The sequence below is a fragment of the Corythoichthys intestinalis genome, chromosome 4, assembly GCF_030265065.1.
Source record: "Corythoichthys intestinalis isolate RoL2023-P3 chromosome 4, ASM3026506v1, whole genome shotgun sequence".
NCBI lineage: Eukaryota > Metazoa > Chordata > Actinopteri > Syngnathiformes > Syngnathidae > Corythoichthys > Corythoichthys intestinalis.
The window spans coordinates 24,800,983-24,816,007 of NC_080398.1; the positions used below are offsets into that span (position 1 = coordinate 24,800,983).

Consider the following 15,025-nt stretch of genomic DNA (forward strand, 5'->3'; position numbering starts at 1 on the left):
ATTCGATTAGAAAAAAGATTTGAATTAAATTTTGCTGTTTCGAATATTCGTTTAATTAAAGTGGCGTTGTAATGGTTTGTTTTGAAAGTGTTTGCATTCAGTTTTATTGATTTGGGTGGATAAACTGCCCTCTAGTGGCAACAGTGAAAACAACAACTCATTTCACATGGCTGTATACAGCTGCTCCCTATTTGGACCAACATAAGCTAAGATTTTGTTTGAGCGGATGTTTTTTTTTTTTTTTTTTTTTTTTTTTATGGATTCATAATTTTATACGGTTTTTTTGTGGGAATATGTGTTTGAACCATTTGTTAAGAGAATTTAAGCTAGCAGACGTTTGCTATGTAAGTTAGCCAATTGTTCTTTTGTTGTATTTAAAGCCTCCTTTGTGTATCTTTTAATATCGTTTGAGACTAAGCTCAGGTATTTTAATTTTCTTATGTTCCTTATTCGATTACTCGATTATTCTAACTAACGAGTTCATCGATTAATCGACTACTAAAATAATCGATAGCTGCAGCCCTAATTCTTTACATCAAAATGTTTAGAACTTTGAAATGACTATATTTTACAATCAAAGGGTAATTAGTTAATATTATTGTTGATATACATTGTCTTTAATATATTACTACAGGTAAGTACGTGAATCAAGGAAACCTGGACATTCAAAAACAGTATTCTAGTTGTGAAAAAAGAAAACCCTAAATCATCTTGAAATTCAATGTAAAAGTCGAATTCCCGTGCTAATGGCAACACAAACATGAAACTTTCCATCCACATCATGGGAAAATCAACATGGGACAGTTCCCTTCTGTGTAACAGTTTACATAGTTTTCAGTTGTCGCCTTACCACTCCAAATGTAAAACTAGCATTGACAAATACAAGTATTTGATACACAGTCAATGGGAAAACCCATTGGCAGTGCATCAAATACTTGTTCTTCTCACTGTATGTTATAATGCAATGGCATAATCAAACAAATACTTAGATACAAGATCTTATCCATTTTTTCCATAAATGTCGCAATCACCGCTGTCAGTTCCATAGACAACCATTACAGCGCTGCTTGCTTGCTCTTGGAACTATTCACGCCCTCATGAACCACGTGACCTCCCGCAGTGAGATCAGAGAGTGTCGAACTCCATCTACATGGCTGTGGTGTTGCCCTTTGTAAGATGATGATAGACATCAATCAGTGGCGAACAGTGTTGTTAATAACGGCGTTAGAATATAACGACGTTACTAACAGCGTTATTTTCTTCAGTAGTGAGTAATCTAATTAATTACTTTTCTCATCTTGGCAACGCCGTTACCGTTACTGAGGCGGGAAAGGCGTGTGTTACTATGCGTTACTATGTTGGTTGACTGACGTGAGAAAAGTCTGAGAGACGGACTCACGGAAACGAGAGAGCAGAGCAGGAGTGGGGAGGAGGCAAGGGAGTTGTGACACCGTTGCACACGCGATGCTACTATGCTATGTGGCTCCAATAATACCTGACTGTAGCCGATAGCTTACAAACTGCGCCCACATGATGCTACTGTAGATTTCACATATATACAGAACTAGATGCCAACGACAGACTCGGCGGTGTAACCGGTGTTAGCGCCGCCCCGCGTTCCGTTCCCACCTCTGACTAGGCTGGGACGCAAACCCGCGCGCCACGACGCTTCCACTCGGCAGGTAGGGACGCTAACCACTGCACCATAAAGCTTGAGCCAACGGCACAGCCGCCAGCATCCCTACATGAAGGAATCGGCAGGGAGGTTTCCAAGCTCCACAATGGACATGCGTGTACACGTTACAGTGGCATTAGCGACATGTATAAAGAACTAGATGCGTTAGTAAACAGCGGCCATTTTAAAGCAGTAGACTTCTCAAGAAGGCTCTGTTATAGAGAACCTTCCTAACGATCCTAAGTAACTTTTTTATCTAAAATGCTCCTAAATCGGCAAAACTTGGGTGCGATTAGCATAAACGGGACCCCCGAGTGGTGGAGGATGCTAGTGGACAATTATTTGCGGGCCTCTCCGAACAATCGGATATTTAACCACGCATATTTTAACACTTAAACCCTATATTACAAATCCGCGCATTATCTGTTTGACCCTCTCCTCGCCCAAACACGCCTACTTTACGCCCCCATACCGGGCCCCTTAAAGGCCCAGCACTCCATTTCAGCCCCTGACGTCTATCATCTTTCTTCTGTGAATTGATATTAGTTTATCACTAGTAGACCTCCAATCCATTTGAAGTGGATTGAGCGTGTTTTGATGTCAATTGCAGTCAATGAGTTAAAGCAGTATCTGACCGAGACATGATAACAAGTACTTTACATTCAAGTAAGTATGCAGTAAATTATTATTAGAGAAAAAACGTGGTATCAATACAGTATCGGCATCTGCTGATACTACACAGACGGGTTGGTATCAGGATCCCAAAAAAGATATCAGTTCAACATTGTTACCGATTTACCATTTCATTGTTTCGTTTTTAAATAATTCTGTTTAGCAAAATTTTTGCAAAGAAACATGGTATTGCTATGGTATCTGCATACGCAGATATTGTGAGTGTGTGTGTGTATGTGCCGGGTTGGAATCGGTAACAGGGGCCAAAAAAATGTTATCGGTGCAACACCAGTTAAATCTATTTGAACTGGGATAACTACCATTTAATGATCATGTTTAACTGCCTTTGACGTCGATGGATGTGCAATCCAATTTGATCAGAGGCTGGCAGCGATTTGATCGACCGATCGCTGTCAGCCCTCGCAGTCCAATTGAGTTGGACGTATATCATCATCAATGGCAGCTAATAAGATAAGTCATTCTTTGCCAGTGACATACTCCCCCAATCCATTTTGCGGCTAAATGAAAGCTAAGTACGATATTTTTTCAAATTAGTACTTGATGTAAAACGTTAGAAACCACTGCTCTGTATAGTGTAGCACTGTTAGGCTTGAAGTCTGTGTTTTCACAGCCATGCAGGGGAGAGGCCAAGATGGAGCTTCCTCTGGGCTAATGGACGCTGGTAAGCCTTTTAACTGTTCGCTATCGAAAACACACACATATAGGTTTCCTTCAAGGAGGACACGTATGATGAACATTACTCATAATGTATTCAGTCAATGAACACTAGGGTGAGAGCATGATTAGATACGCCTGCATCGTAAAGTCTTCCATAGCAGACATAATAATGAAATTGTGTTGTTCTGAAGGACGTACGGTGGCACAGATGAATCAAGTTGTCAGTAGGGACGTGAGATGATCTCGAAATGACAACGGTTGTTTTGCTTGGACACTGGCAATTTGGTTTGTGGATATAGGTTGTAGTAGTTTGAAAGTGCATTATAGCAGACTCAAAGTTGTTACTAATATTTCAAGGCTATATTAGTATGGCTCACAAAAGGTTTCAAAAATATAGTGCATTTTAAAAATATGAAAAATAATACATTTGGAAAATTATTAAACAGGTCGGCCAGTTTTATTTTAAAAACATCTTTTAATTTATGCATTCTTAATCCCAAAAATGTCAAATAAGTTTGAAAATGCAGCTTAATAGGCAAAAAAATGTGTATTCACTACATTATTACATTAATAATACAGCTAAAAAAGCTTTATTATATAATACCAAAGCATTGAATATATATATTTTTTTATTTTAAAAAAATCTAATTTTAGATTTGAATTGATCAGAAAATGAAAATAAAAACAATTTAAAAATATTTAGAAAACAAATTCAAACTACAGTATAAAATCAACAGGCTAACAGTCATAAATTAAATTTTTTTAGCACTTTTAAATGAAAAATAAATGTTTAAACATTGTCAAACCAGCCATATCTTGTAATGTTAAGACATTACAAATACATTTATTTTATTAAAAGTGAAAAATAATACTGAGCAACCAATTTTTGAAACTGTTTACATTTGAAAAATGAAAAAAAAAAACCATTTCAGAAAGCCTTTTCAATTCATATTAAACTATCTTTCAAATTATAAATAACTGCAGACACATGCAAATATATGAAAATTTATATTGTAGCTACACACCTCTCACCAAAGTGTTGGAAAACCAAACTCCCAGCACAAAACGTGACATAACATCAATCTGCCACTCAAAACTGAGAAGTCCAGCCTTAAGAACTCATTTCAAATCAAATGTATGTTCTCTCATTAGATTGCTTACGTGTACCTAATGAAGAGACCACCATTATAATGAAAATCATTCAAATCAATTTTGTGGAATTTTATTTCCCCAGAGGCTTTCAAACGACTCGACATCTGCATCGATGAGTAAGCACTTAGTCCAATTTAAAAAAAGGTAACTGCCTTGTTTATTCCTCCACTTTGTACATGATCGAGCAATTAATTCACTGTGACACTACTGTAAAGTCCAAATCCTTCCCCGCAGGGCCCGGGACAGCACACGCACGCATGAGGCGTGAAAAAGCTGCAGAATTTAACCCGTCGCGTACCGGCCACATTCGGAGAACTCGGCCGAACGAGAGTACCGATAAGCGGCCAAGCGAGAAGAGCGAGTGCACCTACCTGCGTGTGATGATCCGGCCGCCGAAACTGGAACAAGCGTCCGTCCGTCCGTCAGTGGTGCAGATGTGCGTGAATGTTGCCTGTGTGGGGTCCCTCCTCTCGCTCTCTTCCGTCCCTCCCTCCCTCCTCCGGAGATGTTGCTGCTGCAGCTGCACTCGACGACTCGGGCTCCACGTTTGGAAGATGTTCAAAAATGTGTCGGTCGGCCACTCGGAAGCACTCGGCTCCTGTCGGGAAACATCGGACACACGGCTAACATACACCCTTCCCCTCTTCTTCAAGCCATGAAACCACAGCCAAACCGGGAAAGAGTCTGACAAACGAGTTATAGGCAGGGGTGAAAGTGGGCCAGAACGGTCAGGAACGCAGTTCCGGTATAAGATTCAGGGCCGGAACGCAGTTCCAATATAAGATTCAGGGCCGGAATACTGCTCCGGTACACGGTGCTTTGATTCCGAAAATATGATGGCAACTGTCAAAACGCTTTGTAAAAAAAAAAACAACAAAAAGTACAAAGCTGCCACCAGTGTTGTTAATCTTACTTTAAAAAAGTAATTAATTACAGTTACAAATTACTTCTCCCAAAAAGTAATTGCGTTAGTAACTCAGTTACCTGAATGTAAGAGTACCGTATTTTTCGGACTATAAGCCGCATTCATTTAAAAACCTGAGGCTTATAGTCCAGTGTGGCTTATTTGTTGATTTATTTGTGTTAATAGGTAAAACCTTATTTGACAGCGGCGTCATAAAACAGTCATAATTATGACATGGCACTATCAGGGGCATTACTGAATGCTTATGACAGATGTCATTAAGTGACACCCAGCAAATTATGTCACTAACTTCATTTATGTCCAGCTCGGATCTTTTACATCCATTCAAAAGTGAGATCATTTGCTGGATAACACTTAGTGACATCTGTTATAAGCATTCATTAATGTTCATGACAGTGGCATGTCATAATTATGATTGTCTAATGACAGTCTTATGGCACCACTGTCAAATAAACTGTTACCATATACCATAACTAGAAATTAACGAAACAACTGGAACAGTAACTGAAGAAATAATTAGCACAGAACAAGAATTTTGATTGTTATTTACGTCTGTAGCGCTGCAATGCATGCTAGGAGGCATGTTGGACAATAACAGTGTTGACAGCAGGTGGCAGCAGAGGTTGACTGTCTCCCCCTTGGGGGCAGTGATGGCTAAAGTTTTGCAGCCAATTGGTTCAAAGCTTCATGGTTCATTTGGTCTTACGACAGTCGTATGATGCCGCTGTCAAATAAAGTGTTATCGGTTAATATCTTTTGGTGTAAATATCCCATAATACAGTGAGAACAGCTGTGGCTTATAGTCAAGTGCGGCTTATCTATGAACAAATGCTGTTATCGTGTCAAATTTATTGGGTGGAGGCTTACAGTGAGGTGCGCCCTATAGTGCGAAAATTACGGTAATTAGTTACTTGGCAAAGTAACTGGTGATAATGTTCAATGTTCAAAAAAAAAAAAAAAACAGGTCACACTATGTGAAGTTTAAAAGATTTTCGGGACAATTGGCTCTAGCCCATTTCTTTACCCTAATTTACCCTTTACCCTGAATCAACTGTTAAAAGTTGTTAAAATTGCTCCAATTATTGCTAAAGATGCACCAATGCCGATACTAGTATCGGCAGGGGGCGCCGATCCAGCCCGAATGGTGGTATCGGTATCGGCGAGTACCAACAAAGACGGCGCCGATACCATTTACCGGTCCATTATTATACCATTTGACCGCAGCCTTTTTTTCCTTCTGGCGCTCACTACACTCCGTCTCTGTGACATGTCTCTGTGTTGTGTGATGACACGTGAACACCAAGCAGCTATCGCTATTGGCCTGCTCCAGACCAATGAGAGCGGGCCAATTGTCACTCCTAACCAATGACAAGACCGCTTTTTCATAAGTAGAAACCAGGAGAAATGGCGGCGGTCGGGAAGTATTTCAAAATAGAAATCCCGTCAATTAAAATCAATGGTTGCATGCAAGATTTGTGGCCTGAAAGTTTCCAGATGTGGAGTTAAATCGGCCAACTTGAACCTGATAAAACATTTGACGATGAAATGTGAACGAACACAACGAGTTTGAGCCTGCAAGAGCAGGACTGCTATCCAGAGGAAGGGCGCTGGATCGGAGCAACAATCTCTGGTCAGTTCACTACGTCTACTTTAATTGTGTTTTACTGAAAGAAATGCTGCAGTAATTTGGGAACTGTTTCCAAAGTAGGGTTGCCACCTTTCAGAAATATAAATAAGGGACTCCCCCTTCATGAAAAAAGGAGGCTAATAGAGACACGGGATGCTGTGGTCAATTATTATTACTTATAATTGTTAGCGTCCGCAAATGCGGAAACAAAGTTGGAACTCGAAGCAGACAACAAGCGGGGGATATGTACAAGGGTTTAATGATTGCAAACAAAAAAATAACGCGATCGCGGGATAGAAGAAATAACAAAAGGACCCCGTGACAGCAGGTCGACGGAGCTCAATACTACAAACTCGAAGGTTAACTAAGACGATAGATAGCGAGCCAAAAAGCCAAAATAAAAACACTCAAATACCTGCACATGGTAGAGGTTACAAACGACAGCAGCACACTAACAGAAAAAACCCAATGCAGGGGCGTAACGAGCAAATGTAGCGAGACTCTAGTGCGAGATGTCAAATGGCGATCAACAAGGCAAATATCTTTGAGACCACCCGTGCTTAAATGCTGTGCTGATGAGCCTGCATTGGATTCAGGTGCGATGTCAAGAACGCCCCCACGACCAGCCCAGTAACAAAACACAGTCTAACTAGCAGCAGAATGTGACAATTATTTCATGAAAGTTGCACTGTTTGGCCTTTGAGAGGTTTAAAAAAGTTTATTCAGTTCATTCAGAGTTTATTATTATGAATTTATTTTTACTTTCTTACTGTTGGGCTAGCATTAAACATGTTTTATTAACTTCACAAATGTAGCACTATTTTGGCCTTAGAGAGCCAAAGGTTTATTCAACTATTGTCTACTAGGGTTTAGTAGACTACTCACTCTGTACTAGTTGTTTTCCTATTTTGCAAAGGTAAGCAACAGCCTGACAAAGCCTTGATAGAATGAGTTCACATCCAATTATGTAGCTCTTTGGGGGGGAAAAAAAATATATATATATATATATATATATATATATTAGGGCTGTCAAAATTATCGCGTTAACGCGCAGTAATTAATTTTTTTAATTAATCACGTTAAAATATTTGACGCAATTAACCACATGTCCCGCTCAGACAGTATTCTGCCTTTTGGTAAGTTTTACAGCAAGGCTTTTTGTGCTGTCTAACAGCGAACTCTTGTGGTCGCTTTGCGACATTGTTTATTGTTTTCTTGCCAGTTCAATATGGCTGCACGACATCTCGGGCTGACGCCTACGTTGTAATGTTGTGCTTATATGATCCTTGGACAAGATTTGTCCGTAAGTATGGTTGTTGTAAAGAATGTTCATATTATGTTAGTAAGCGAAATGTTATATTTTTTGTATGAGACGCTTTTTGTTTATGTTTAGTGAACCTGTATAGCGTGCTAAGCTAACGTTGCTGCTAATGCAATGCTTGTGTATTTTATTTTTTTTTGTAGTTTTACGATGGTCTAAAGAGGACAATGGTTTGAGGCTATTTTATTAATAAATCAGATGAAAAAGGAAGAAGTCTGATTATTAAGGCGTCGTTCACTAGCTGTCTAGCTTTGGAAAAAGTAGACGCTTTGGAGTGAGGACAGCATTGACAGATTTAAATGACAGTAGAGTGAAATGCCCACTACAGTCCTTATGTACTGTATGTTGACTGTATATATCCATCTTGGGTCTTATCTTTCCATTCCAACAATTTATTTTACAGAATATATATATATAATTTACAGAAAAATATGTCATATTTTATAGATGGTTTGAATTGCGATTAATTGCGATTAATTACGATTAATTAATTTTTAAGCTGTAATTAACTCGATTAAAAATTTTAATCGTTTGACAGCCCTAATATATATATATATATATATATATATATATAACGGGGTGGTATCGGTATGGTATCGGCATCGGCCGATACTGCACAGCCAGGTATCTGTATCGGGGCCAAAAAATGGTATCGGTGCAACACTAATTATTGCATTAGTTCCCTTCTTTCTACTTTTGACATGTGGAGGTTTTAAAACTGTTTCATCATTTAGATTCAAGTCAAGATTTTGACGATTTAGGAGTATTTTAGATAAAAAGTTACTTAGATTCGCAAGGAAGGTTCTCTGCAGCAGCCTTCCTAAGAAGTCTACTGCTTTAAGATGGCGGCTGTTTACTAACGCATCTAGTTCCTATACTGTACACGTTGTTAATGCCTCTGTGTCTGACATATCGCATCTAAATCTATATGTGATGACTAACATATCTACCATATCATGTGGGCGTAGTTTGTAGGCTATCGTCTACAGTCAGGTATTATTGGAGCCACCTAGCATCGCGTTTGCTTGGCGTCACAACTTTTTTGCCTCCTCCCTACTCCTGCTCTGCATGACGCTCTGTGAGTCCGTCTCCCTTAGACCTTTCTCGCGTCATTCACCCAATATAGTAATGCACGCCTATCTTAGGGTGACCATATTTTGATTTCCAAAAAAGAGGACACTCAGCCCGGCCTCAAGATACTTGAATTTTACTCGAAGTTCACTCAAAGATGCCTATATCACTTTAATATATTTAAAGTGTGCCCCCTCACTCTGGATGGAAAAATGCAGTTTGAAAAAAAATATATACATTATGGGTGACTTGAAGAATTATTGTCGTGAAAAATTTGGGGTGGATTTAACTGTTACATGCATCTACGATTTTTTTTTCACTTAAATGTTTGTATTATGTTGCTAAAGAACAGGGTTCTCAAACTTGCGGGACAGGGGCCAATAGCAGCACATGGGACAATATTGTGCGGCCACATTTGACATCCGATTGTAGTATTAGTCTTGTCTGCATTTATTTTGCCATAGGCAATAACAAAGATATAATTACCATATTGGCCCGAATAAAAGACGGCCCTGATTAAAAGACGACCCCCTTTGTCAAGACTCAAGTTTGATAAAAAGACTTTTTGAACACCAAATTAGTTTTTATACAGAAAATAATTACAGTACATCTGAAACAAATGATTATAACCAGGGGTGCACATAAGTGGTCCGCATGCGCGCATGCGTACTGGACGTAGACAAATGCGCGGGCACTCAACGGATTCCATACGCTTTTGCGTACCGATGGCTGACCACTGTATTTGCGGCGGACACGAGAAAATCACTTCTCAAAATGTCAAAGACGCAGGCCCCACTGAGTACCGGTAATTATTTCCGTGTTCCCCCACCCCCGTCAAAAGACAGACAGACGAGAGAGACGTCACCGGAGCTACCGGAAAAAAGGACATTTGCTGAAAAGTGGCTGCAGGAGGTACCATGGCTAGAAGCAAATGATGCTTGCACGGAAATGTGGTACAAAATTTGCCGTGAAAATTCCAATGTCGCTAATAATAGCAGCGCATTTCATGTAGTAGGGTCAAAGAATTTCAGCCATCCAAACTTTGAAAAGCACGAAAAAAAACAGAGCATGTGGCACTTAAGCAAACTATCGATGTCAGACAGCACCCCACTCGCCCTGCACAGCGCTATGCACTGACAAACGTGTTTTTGCTCGCATTTCACAAAGCTAAACATGTACGTTCAATGAGCTCTTATGAGGAGGAGGGCATCCCACTTTTACAAAGGCTTGGAGTTAATGTGGGAGCCGCATAATGCCCTTTATTTTGAATTGGTGCTTTTATGTTTATTTCTTTACATTTCACTTCGAAGTAATGGCAGTTTTGTTGTGCCAGTTGATGTTAATCGAGCATTAATTGTTAATATAATTAATTAAAGGTAATTGGCTCTAAGTAAAGCTTGTCATAATTTTATCGCATCAGGCGGGTCGGCTCTCAAGCTCAATGAGGACCAAGTCACATCTCCAGGTCCTCCTCTAAGAACCTGGGCAAAAAAATTATGTGCACCCCTGATTATAACAATATATTTGAGAGAAAAAGCATGCTATTTTGCCTCATTCAAATCTTAATATCTGAACATTTAAATATGTAAACTAAAGTGCAATCACATTCGTAAAGGAATGGCTTCTGGTTTTTGAAATGTAAATAAACCAATCTATTGTGATAGAACAACAAAATTGCAATAACTGCATTAACCATCAAAGTGAAGTCTAACTGTAACTGTAGTCTTGAAACAAATCTGAATGAGGAAAAACATTGCAATAAAATAATGCAAACTGGTTAAACTAAAAAGAGTAGCTGAGATCTGTCATGATGGAACATCGCTTCAATGATATCTGGCGCCATCTTGCGTCATGAATGGGGAGAGTAGCTGAGATCTGTCATGACAGAACATCGCTTCAATGATATCTGGTGCCATCTAGCGTCATGAATGAGTGTAATGTCCAGACCGCGAATATAAGACAACCCCTCTTTTTCAGTGTTATTTCAATGCAAAAAACACTGTCTTATATTCGGGCCAATACGGTCCTTGAAGGATCAATTTTGGTGTGTGTGTGTGTGGGGGGGGGGGGTGTCAAACGTTCAAAAAGTAATACAGTGATCCCTCGTTTTTCTCGATTAATGGAGACCAGAACCCGCCGCGATAAGTGAAAAACCGCGAAGTAGCCCCCCCCCCATGTCCTGTTCAGCTGTTTGACACGGAGAATGGAAGTCTAAGTGTCCGGCTGGTCTGAACAGTTTTAATGTTTCACATTGAGATTTGAGAGTATGACATACTCCCATTGTGATCATTCAACATACCTTGTTTATTATGACAAAGCAGGGAACAGGAAGGGGTTATGGGGGAACAGAAGAAAGGAAAATAAACACAAGAAAAGAAAGACAAGAAACACAAACAACAACAAGAAATACATTGAATGCCTATGAATATGTTGGTGCTATCATCAGCTAGATGTATTTCCGGTTGACACCAAGTGGGGGGCCTGTTGACCAGGGAAATAAGGGGAGGGGACTGGGGGAGTCTACAAGCTAAGTGACTGGGAGGGGTGGAGTGTACACAAATCAGCTCTGTGATCTCTAAACCAGTAATCGTGTGAATCCCTTGTGAGTGTGAGCCCGTCGGCAACCAACCCTACAGCACCCCAATCGATAATGCCACCCACCCGAGCGCGCCCAATCACATCCAGCTGCGCACAAGAGCCCCACCAAACACGCGACAGCCACGCAGATGAGCGGAGATGCCGCGCGGGCACCCACCCCGCAGCCCAGGAAAGGAGCCATTCACCCCGCCCCAATCCCCCACGGGATTCAGGGTGGTCCCCCGGGCTCCCATCAACTGGCCGTGAGGGATGGGAAGAGGGGATGCACTACCAACCCTCCCCCCCTTTTTTTTTTTTTTCAAATAAATCGTTTTCAAGCACTTCAAATGTAATAATCACAATATGTTTTAAACATGTTACTGTCCCACAGAATTATTTTTAAACAAGAATAAAGCAGAAAAAAACTCAGCTTTATTAAATGCTTCATTGAGTGAGTCCACTCAAATCCGCTCAAGCTGCTCACTTACACACAATGAGTTGCCACAGCAACTGTTTTCCAAACCTAAATAATTATTGACGCATGCGGCGCTTTGTAGTTCGTTTGTCGATCATCGTTAATTTTAATGATTAACAAAGAGCAGGGAGAGAGAGGGAGGGAAATAGAGACTACGCAATCGGCTCGGACACCTTTTTTATTTTTAATTTTAAAAGAATCTGTGATGGACTGAGGGTGCTAAGTTTGTAGCAAGGGGTCACTGTAAATTCGAAAAATAAACGCAACTGAAAAACGTGTAATATATAAATAATAATAAAAAAATAAAACTACAAAAAATAAATTAATATATCGAAGGGGGAAAATTTTCAAAAAGACGTTGCTACTGGTGCTGCGTCACCAGTAGGTGGATGGCGAGATAGTGTAAAGCACTTTGAGCGCCTTGAAAGGTGGAAAAGCGCTATACAGTATAAGTACAACACCATTTACCATGTGTATTTTGCTCTGGGAATTGTAGTTATTTAGTTAGTTTTATAAATGTCCTGTGACCTCACATAGCTTAACTCTTTGGCTAATTGAATGATCGCTTCCATTCATTGAAATGAATTGGCCTTTTTGCCGTCAGTAGGTGCTTTCAAAATCAATTTCCCTCTTTTACTAAGTAACACAACACATACTCTGACCTACGTTAGGCTCATGAATAGATGAAAGAGTTTATTAAAAGAAAAAAAAAATAATATAGGGTAGAACAGGGGTGGAAGTTTGAGAAGAATACCTTATTCATTCTTTAGTTATCTTAAACACAAACGGTATTCCAGACATAAGGAACCAAATACATATCATAATCAGTAGGTTTCACCTATTGCCAGAGATAAAAATGAAAAGAATGACAAAGCCAACTCATGATATGTGACTTGATTTGATATTAAGCTTCCCTGTTATAAATGAATGACTATTTTAGAACAGATGGAATTGATGAGAAGATATTCATGAAAGAGTAAAATTGTGACATTTAACCCCATTCTCCTCTATGTCAGAAATCGGAATAAAAACGTTTAAAAAAATGTATAATTGGTCCGCAAACATATTACCATAAAGTAAAATTTTAATAACAATGTATTTTTAAAAATATAATATTGACTAAAAATAAAAACTTATACACACTATTATACATATATTTTTCGTAATGAAACCAGAATACACATTACTGCGCATGTTTGTGGCAGAAGTATTGATCACTTGTATTTAAGTAGTAGCACATATACTTGTAAGGAAAAGCTTGGTAAATGGAGAGGTACTGATAAAATTACTGTATTCAGGTAGAAGAAAACAGATCAGACTTTGAAATGTACTTAAAATTAAAAATACATTTTGCCGTCAAAAATACACAACGCTCATTTTTATAATTAGTTAGAAATTTGAGCCAACTCATCAAAATAATTTCCTGACTCAGTCATGGAATGGCAATAAATATCCTTCCAAGATCTCAATCAATCCAAAACCCAACATTATTTACATTTTTTCATGCTATTATTGTGGAGGCAAATAAAAAAACATAAAAAGTAACAAGTCCTTTTTGACAATTAAGGATTAGAGAAAGATGGGCTACCGACTAGTCCAGTATGCTTTTGCCTCATACTATAACATTTTTTTAACAACTTCCTTAAAGAGGAAGTTCATAATTTTTGACATTAGACTTAATCTTCAAGTTAACGGGGGTTTATTTAGTGGGTGGAGTTAATTTCAAAACATTTCTTACAGTTAGTTAGTGTTTTTATTAGTTTCAGGGCTCCAGAGTGGCTAAACTAGCGGGTGACAATGAGCCGGTCCTAGCATGCCAATAAAAAACAACATAAGTAATCAATAGTGATGGCTATGTTTTCAGGATGAAGTTATTAAAACTTACCATCGCATGTCAATAACTGCAGTATGAATAGAAACATTTGTAATCCAGAGGCTCTATATGCAGTGGGGCAAATAAGTATTTAGTCAACCACTAAATGTGCAAGTTCTCCCACTTGAAAATATTAGAGAGGCCTGTAATTGTCAACATGGGTAAACCTCAACCATGAGAGACAGAATGTGAGGAAAAAAATAACGGAAAATCACATTGTTTGATTTTTAAAGAATTTATTTGCAAATCATGGTGGAAAATAAGTATTTGGTCAATACCAAAAGTTCATCTCAATACTTTTTTATGCACCCTTTGTTGGCAATGACGGAGGCCAAACGTTTTCTGTAACACTTCACAAACTTTTCACACACTGTTGCTGGTATTTTGGCCCATTCCTCCATGCTGATCTCCTCAAGAGCAGTGATGTTTTGGGGCTTTCGTTGGGCAACACAGACTTTCAACTCCCTCTTCACCCCGTGGCTTCAAAATTATAACAAGAACGGGGAGCAAAAGTCCCAGAACCACACGGAGGGACCTAGAGAATGACCTACAGAGAGCTGGGACCACAGTAACAAAGGCTACTATCAGTAACACAATGCGCCGCCAGGGACTCAAATTCTGCACTGCCAGACGCGTCCCCCTGCAGAAGAAAGTACACGTCCAGGTCCGTCTGCGGTTCGCTAGAGAGCATTTGGATGATCCAGATGAGGACTTGGAGAATGTGTTATGGTCAGATGAAAACAAAATAGAACTTTTGGTAGAAACACAGGTTCTCGTGTTTGGAGGAGAAAGAATACTGAATTGCACCATACCCACTGTGAAGCATGGGGGTGGAAACATCATGCTTTGGGGCTGTTTTTCTGCAAAGGGACCAAGACGACTGATCTGTGTAAAGGAAAGAATGAATGGGGCCACATATCGAGAGATTTTGAGTGAAAATCTCCTTCCATCAGCAAGGGCATTGAAGATGAGATGTGGC

The 15,025-nt window shown here is 39.4% G+C and overlaps 1 protein-coding gene across 2 annotated transcripts in view; it reads right to left on the reverse strand.

The window, feature by feature from the left end:
• si:dkeyp-77h1.4 (uncharacterized) overlaps nt 1-7,260 on the reverse strand; it is an 85,302-nt gene extending 78,042 nt beyond the window's left edge. The window contains exons 1-2 of one of the 2 annotated variants that reach the window (XM_057833772.1): nt 7,145-7,260; nt 4,549-4,775 (exon numbers count right to left, since the gene is read on the reverse strand). The gene's annotated coding sequence lies outside the window, so the exon portion shown is untranslated. Of the gene's footprint in view, nt 1-4,548; nt 4,858-7,144 lie in introns of those variants that run through there. The other variant, XM_057833773.1, reaches the window with a different exon arrangement.
• Nucleotides 7,261-15,025: the final 7,765 nt, after the last annotated feature.